The sequence below is a fragment of the Anguilla rostrata genome, unplaced genomic scaffold (genome assembly GCF_018555375.3).
Source record: "Anguilla rostrata isolate EN2019 unplaced genomic scaffold, ASM1855537v3 scaf0729, whole genome shotgun sequence".
NCBI lineage: Eukaryota > Metazoa > Chordata > Actinopteri > Anguilliformes > Anguillidae > Anguilla > Anguilla rostrata.
Genome location: NW_026986172.1, coordinates 1 through 7,484, shown reverse-complemented (window position 1 = coordinate 7,484; position 7,484 = coordinate 1). Strand labels below are relative to the sequence as shown.

General features: G+C 55.3%; 2 non-coding genes and 1 pseudogene across 2 annotated transcripts; all 3 read right to left on the bottom strand.

The window, feature by feature from the left end:
• Nucleotides 1-433: 433 nt before the first annotated feature.
• On the bottom strand, nt 434-656 carry LOC135246690 (U2 spliceosomal RNA; annotated as a pseudogene).
• Nucleotides 657-6,383: 5,727 nt separating this feature from the next.
• Nucleotides 6,384-6,500, bottom strand: LOC135246691 (U5 spliceosomal RNA). Its single transcript, XR_010327862.1, has one exon. It is a non-coding gene; the product is annotated as a U5 spliceosomal RNA (small nuclear RNA).
• Nucleotides 6,501-6,897: 397 nt separating this feature from the next.
• On the bottom strand, nt 6,898-7,088 carry LOC135246689 (U2 spliceosomal RNA). Its single transcript, XR_010327861.1, has one exon. It is a non-coding gene; the product is annotated as a U2 spliceosomal RNA (small nuclear RNA).
• Nucleotides 7,089-7,484: the final 396 nt, after the last annotated feature.

Here is a 7,484-nt window from a genome sequence, read left to right as displayed (position 1 = left end):
GCGTGATGAAGAGAAACCCGAGCACACGTGGCCTCTCGCCGTCACCAGCCGCCGTAGGCCCTCCCGGCCCGGAGCCGCAGGCCCGGAGTTGTCCCCCGCGCGTTATCCGCGGAAGAGGGAGAGGAGACGCTATAACCGCCCGACTGGCAGAGGGCGCAAGCGAGCCACGGACCGCTGCAAACCGGCTCGCTAGCTGACTTACTTAACCAACTTCACTCACCCAGCTAGCTGACGGAGAATGATAGATAGATAGATAAGATAGTAGATAGATAGAAAGAAAGAACGAACACACACACGATAAAACTATTTCTTTTATTTCATTTAAAAAAAAAAAAAAAAAACCCCACAAGGACTCAGTTGCTTGTCCAAGCAGAAGCAGAAGCAGAAGCAGAAGCAGAAGCAGAAGCAGAAGCATTTCCTTTGCACCCGAAAATAGAGGCGCACCGTTCCCGGACGTACTGCAATACCGGGTCGATGCGTGGAGCGGACGGAGCAAGCTCCTTCTCCGACTCCCAGTCTCAAAAATCCGTTTAATATGTAGTCCCCAGATAGGGGACGTATCAGATATTAAACTGATAAGAACAGATTTTTTTTTTTTTTTTTTTTTTTTTTTTTTACAAAACACTCTGTTCATGTTACCTTTTCATTTAAGCGATCATCAAAGCCAAGATCCAAAACCTTGCCCACCTTCACGCTTCAAAAGGAGAACACGTATGCTCTTCATCGTGCTTATCTACAAAAGAAAACAGATACAGTACATTTTCTTTTATTCCAAACCCATTTTTTTCCCCAATTGTATTCCATAAACATAAACAAAAACCAAATACAAAAAGGAAAGCAAAAGAAACATTTTCCACCAACTACTCCCAATGTGCATACAGAATAAACTCGGCTCACAGTGCCTGTTGAGCCATCCTCCCCAACCCCCTCCATTCTTCCCGAACCCAATCCTCCCCCCTTACCTCCCTATCCACCCTCACCTGCTCTGCCACCCTCCCCTGGAACCTGAAATACACCTGCAGTGGTGTCAGAATCCTCACCCTCTTTCCCACCACCGCCATCCTATCTTCCCATAGGACCACCTTTGCATACCCCAGTACCTTCCAGAGCAGCGCTGATCTCTTCTCCCCAGGGCCCCACACTCCTTCCCCCTGCACAATTTTCCTTTCGGACAGGACCACTTCCAGCCCCACCCCTTGCAGCATGTCCTGCACTTTCCTCCAGTACCTCCTGGCGAAAGGGCACGCCCAAAAAGCGTGCCTCACCGTTTCCGGCGCCCCGCACCCCCTCGGGCACACTTCCGTGTGCGCGCACCCGTGCCGATAGAGCACCTCCCGCACTGGTAGCCTGCCCCAGGCGCACCGCCAGTGCATATCCTTCACCTCTCCCTGGACTTTTCCCCCACTTATTTTGGCCCACTCTACCCCCCTCGGAAGCCCCACAAAGGCTGAGGCCTGCCCTGTCTCCAAACCTTTATACAAAGCCCGGTGATCTATTATCTCCTCCCTCGTCATCGCTACCCTGCTCCTCCTCAGGCAGCGCACCGCCTCCCGATAGGGGAGGGACAACTCCTCCGCCCTTGGCACCGTGTGGGAGATTGGCTCCACGCGTCGGAGTACATTTGCTAAATACATTCTTGCAAAATAAAAACATTTGTGCCCTGCTCTCTTTAAAACTATACTACAGACAAAACTGGTGTAGATCACCTCTAATTTTAAGGGAATCCTGGGCACGCCCCGCCCCCCCTTGTCTACCGGCAAGTACATCGCCTCTCTGCTCACGTACTCGTATTTCCCGCTCCACATGAACTGAAATACCGCTTTGTTCAGGGCCAGCTTCACCCGGCCTGGCATGGGAAATACATACGCCAAATGTAATAGCATTGGCAACACCACTGCCTTCAGCACCACCACCCGCCCAGTGATTGTGAGCCTGCGCTGCGCCCAGAGCCCCAAACACGCACGCACCACTCCCAGTCTGTACCTCCAATTACGTGCGGCGCTGTCTCTTCTATAAAACCAGATACCGAGGATTTTTAAGCCCTCCTCACCCCGTCGAAAGCCCCCGCAATCGCTGGTGTCCTCCACCCATCTCCCGCAGAACATGACCGATGATTTTTGCAGATTCACTTTGGAGCCCGTGCCCTCCGCAAACTTCTCCGTGAGTGCTCTGACCCTCTTTAGGGCCTTCACCGATGTCACGAAGCAGGTTGTGTCATCGGCATATTGCTGTATCCTCACCCTGTTCCCCGCTGCCCCCGGAATCGCAAAACCATCTATGTCTGGGTCCCGCCTCACCAGCTCTGCAAAGGGTTCCATGGTCAGCACATACAGCAGGGGGGAGAGTGGGCACCCCTGCCTCACCCCCCCCGCCTGCTGCACTGCCCCACTCAGGTGCCCGTTCACCCTGATGCAGCTGTATACCCGGTTGTACAGCGTCCTCACCCAGCTCCTGAAGCCTGGCCCAAACCCCATCCTCTCCAGCACCCTAAACAGGAATTGGTGCTGGACCCGATCGAATGCTTTCTCCTGGTCAAGGCTCACCAGTGCTAAAGGGACTTTCCTCTCCTCTGCCCAGTCGAGAGCATCCCTGGTCAATAGCAGATTCCACGCCGCGGACCGGCCTGGCACCCCACACGTTTGGTCTTGACTTACTAGGCCTCCCATCACCTGCTTCAGCCTCTCTGTTGCCACTTTTGCTAGTAACTTGTAGTCTACTGTCAACAGAGTTAAAGGGCGCCAGTTCCCCAAGTCCGTTCTGCTCCCTGCCTTAAACACCAGTGCTGTGACTCCCTTCCTCATTGAAGATGTCAGGATCCCCTCCTCCAACAGGATCCTGTACACTTCAAGGAGGTCAGGCCCGATCAGTCCCCAAAAGGCAGTGTAAAACTCTTTTGGGAACCCGTCATGCCCTGGCGACTTCCCATCCTTCATAGCGTGCAGCGCCGCTGTCACCTCCTCCAAAGACAGCGGCGCCTCCAAGGCCAGCGCCTCCTCCTCCCCTAAGCTAGCCCCCACACACCTTAGTAGTGCCTCTTGCTCTCCCAGGTCACACTCCCGCCGGCTAAAGAGGTTGGCGTAATAGGCTCTGGCGACATCCAGCATCCTCTCGGTCCCCGTCACCACTCCCTGCTCTGACTCCAGACCCGCCATCGCCGCAGCGTTCCGTTTGGCCTTTACCGCCTGCAAAAAATAGGCTGAAGGCCTCTCCCCCTCCTCCAGCTCCCGCACTCTTGCTTGAAAGGCTAGGGAGCGAGCTCTCCCCTCCAAAATCCCCCTAATTCTCCTCTTCACCCCTTCATACACTGGCCAGTCCACCGCTACTCCCTTATTTAACTGCCCGTGCAAATACTCTAGGCAAGAAACCCATTTACCGAGCTCCCCCCTTTCCCTTCTCTGCACAGCGCTGCTGTACCTTCTGCAAAATTCCCGGAACCGCCCCTTTGAGTCTTCCCACCACTCCACTACCGAGGGGTATAGCGGTTTCAGAGACCGGACAGTCCGATAAAAATTACTGAAACTCGCCTTAAAGTCCTCTGACTTCAAACATCTGGTGTTAAAATGCCAAAAACCCGGGCCCCACTCTGGACCATTTGCCCCCAAGGAGACCTCTAACGCGTCGTGGTCTGAGCACCAGACAGGTATTAGAGCACACCCCAGGACCTTCTGCTCCCTCCCTATAAAAAAGTAGTCTAAGCGCCTGGCTACTCCGCGTGAGTTCCTCCAAGTGTGCCCTGCCCCTCCTGGATGCACCACCCGATACCCATCCACTAATGCGTGTTTGCTGAGCAGCCTAGCCAGCGCCTTAGCAGAGAAATCCCCCTCCCCCGGGTTCCGCCCTACATCCACGCCCGCCCCTAAACCGTCTAAACTCACGTTAAAATCTCCTCCAAGGATCACAGCCCTGGATGTTGTCAAACACCCTTCTAGCTCTGCAAGTACCTCAAGCCTGTTCCCCCCTTGTGCCGGTGCATATACATTTATTATTCTAAACCTCCCCGCCCCAAACCTGAAATCAACAAAAACCACCCTCCCAGCCACTACCACCACCACCTCCTCCATAACGAAGGAGTGACCCCTAAATAAAACTCCCACACCATCTGCGTGTACGTTCCCCACCGACCATCCCGATGGTCCGCACCCCCATTCCCGAGTAAACCCGGCCACATCTCCCTCATCCTTCAAATGAACCTCCTGTAGTAGGAAGATGTCCCCCCGCATTGCCCGCAGGGATGCGAACACTGCCGCTCTCTTAGTCGGGTCCCTCATCCCCCGCACATTCACTGTAACCAGTGTTAAATTCATTGTGACAATTATGCAATTCCAGCGCACACCCATCACCTTTATGTCTTTCCATCCTCCCCTCCACCTTTCTCCTCCCCCCCCTCCTGAGACATCCCCATAGCCTCCACCAACCCCTCTACATCCCATCCTTCCAAAAGGGCTGAGGGGGAGCTCACCTCCATATCCATCTCCCCCTCCCTGCCTTCTCCCACACCAGACCCTTCCAGCGCCACATAGCGTTTTGACAGTTCCACCTGTGGCAGTACCTTTAGCCCCTTTGGGGGGGTCCGGTCTCCCGTCATGGACCTCTTCCTTGTCGGGATCTCCGTCCAGCCTGTCACCAATCCTTCCCCCGGAAAGGGGCTGTCCCCCCACGATGCTGGAGTTTGCAAGTCCGCCGAGGTCAGCAGCGCCGCTTCCTCCCCCGTCGGGAATGAGTCCCCCTCCTGCACACTCTCCTCTCCAGGGGAGAAGAGAGCCGGGGAAGACATCTCCCCCACAACTGTCCGCCGCCTCAGGCACGCCTCCAAACCAGTGGCCACGGGTGCTCCGGGCCCAAACTGCCCCACCATCCCCAAACCCCTACCAAACCCCCCCACACCGCTAGGCCCAGACTCCGCCGCCCCCCCACCTCCCGCTGAAGGGACTCCCGCTCCTCCTGCGCCCCCTGCTCCAGAGACCTCCTCCGCTCCAGAATCTGCTTGTCCGGCAGGACCTGGTGACGCCACCCCATCCCCACCAGGCCCTGGCCTTTGCTCTACAGCTCCTATTTCGGAGTCCTCCACAACCAGGTCCGGCACTAGCTCCGCCTCCAGTACAGGCTCCGCCCCCTGAGCCGGCCCCGCCCGGCCCTCCTCCAGACCTGCGCATGGAGCCGGCCCAGCAATTTCCTTTCCTGCCTCAGGCTTCCTCCCCCTCGTTCCCTTATCTGCCTGCACTGAAGCAGCATAGGACGCCCTCCTTTCCGGGCATGCCCGGAACAAATGTTCAGTGCTTCCACACAACGTGCATGATTTTGGCGCCACGCAGTCCTTTGTCTCGTGCTCCGGGGACAAACAGTGCCTACACCTGTTTGTTGAGCACACCTCCTTAATGTGCCCAAAAGAGCCGCACCTGCGGCAAAACAGGGGCTGTCCTGGGTAAACGAGGTACCCTCTGTCGGGGCCAATGGCGAAGGAACCAGGAGGGTGCGAGAACCCTCCCACACTCTTGGGATCTTGCTTGAAACGCACCATAAAGCGGCGTTTGCCGTTCCAGAACCCAAACTTATCCTTAACTTTGGTGCCATCCCGCACCTCAGAGCAGTACTTTTTCAAAAAACACAGCACATCTTCTTCCGGCACAAACGGATTGTACATGTGCACAGTTAACGGTCTCAGTGCCTTTGCAAACAATAGCTCTACCCTTATCCCTTCCATACCAGGTGCGTCTTTCTTTGCCTTGTAATTGTTGTGCAAATTGTAGCATGCAGCCTCAGAATACAAGGTCACGTCATAAAAACCCCTATTCCCAAAGTCTTGCAAACAAAAAACAGTTTCTGGCTCCACATGTAGCAATTCTTTTAACACCGTTTTAACAAAAAATTCCAAACTAAAGCACTTACGTTTTTCCGAGCCCTCCTCTGCTTCGAACCGAATAGTGTTCTTCAGCCGCGCCCGGTAGGCCGGCAATCCTCCCTCCTGCGTCGTCATCGCCTTCTTTGAAATAGATCGTAGCCAAAAGGCCGAGAAGCGATGGCCTGAAAATTGGCCACAGCTGGCCGCCGCCGCCCAGGGGGCCGGGAATCCGATCGCGGGGTCCGGCCGGACCCGGTCCCCGCTCGCCATTGGTCCGGGGCCCCCTCGACGCTTCCCCCGGGACCTCTGGCCGTCACCTCAGCTCCACCCACAAAGCCCCACGTCCTCTGCCACGGTAGCTACCTACGTGCTGAAGGCTCTTATCGCCGTTTAATTGCACGAGCACTCGCAGAACAGCTATGTAATTGCCTAGCTAAGCAAGCAAGGAGACAGTCCACACTCTATAACACATGTACCCGACAAGTCACAAACCAGGGACACATGGCAACAAGTCATCAACAAGCTCTCTTAAGAACAGAAAAGTCGCCCCGTCCGGCGGACGGAGCATCCAAAAATAGCACAAACTCAGGAGTGTTCCTCTCCACGGAAATCTTTAGTAAAAGGCGAAAGATTTGTGCGTGATGAAGAGAAACCCGAGCACACGTGGCCTCTCGCCGTCACCAGCCGCCGTAGGCCCTCCCGGCCCGGAGCCGCAGGCCCGGAGTTGTCCCCCGCGCGTTATCCGCGGAAGAGGGAGAGGAGACGCTATAACCGCCCGACTGGCAGAGGGCGCAAGCGAGCCACGGACCGCTGCAAACCGGCTCGCTAGCTGACTTACTTAACCAACTTCACTCACCCAGCTAGCTGACGGAGAATGACAGATAGATAGATAGATAGATAGATAGATAGATAGAAAGAAAGAACGACACGCACACGATAAAACTATTTCTTTTATTTCATTTAAAAAAAAAAAAAAAACCCCACAAGGACTCAGTTGCTTGTCCAAGCAGAAGCAGAAGCAGAAGCAGAAGCAGAAGCATTTCCTTTGCACCCGAAAATAGAGGCGCACCGTTCCCGGACGTACTGCAATACCGGGTCGATGCGTGGAGCGGACGGAGCAAGCTCCTTCTCCGACTCCCAGTCTCAAAAATCCGTTTAATATGTAGTCCCCAGATAGGGGACGTATCAGATATTAAACTGATAAGAACAGATACTACACTTGATCTTAGCCAAAAGGCCGAGAAGCGATGGCCTGAAAATTGGCCACAGCTGGCCGCCGCCGCCCAGGGGGCCGGGAATCCGATCGCGGGGTCCGGCCGGACCCGGTCCCCGCTCGCCATTGGTCCGGGGCCCCCTCGACGCTTCCCCCGGGACCTCTGGCCGTCACCTCAGCTCCACCCACAAAGCCCCACGTCCTCTGCCACGGTAGCTACCTACGTGCTGAAGGCTCTTATCGCCGTTTAATTGCACGAGCACTCGCAGAACAGCTATGTAATTGCCTAGCTAAGCAAGCAAGGAGACAGTCCACACTCTATAACACATGTACCCGACAAGTCACAAACCAGGGACACATGGCAACAAGTCATCAACAAGCTCTCTTAAGAACAGAAAAGTCGCCCCGTCCGGCGGACGGAGCATCCAAAAA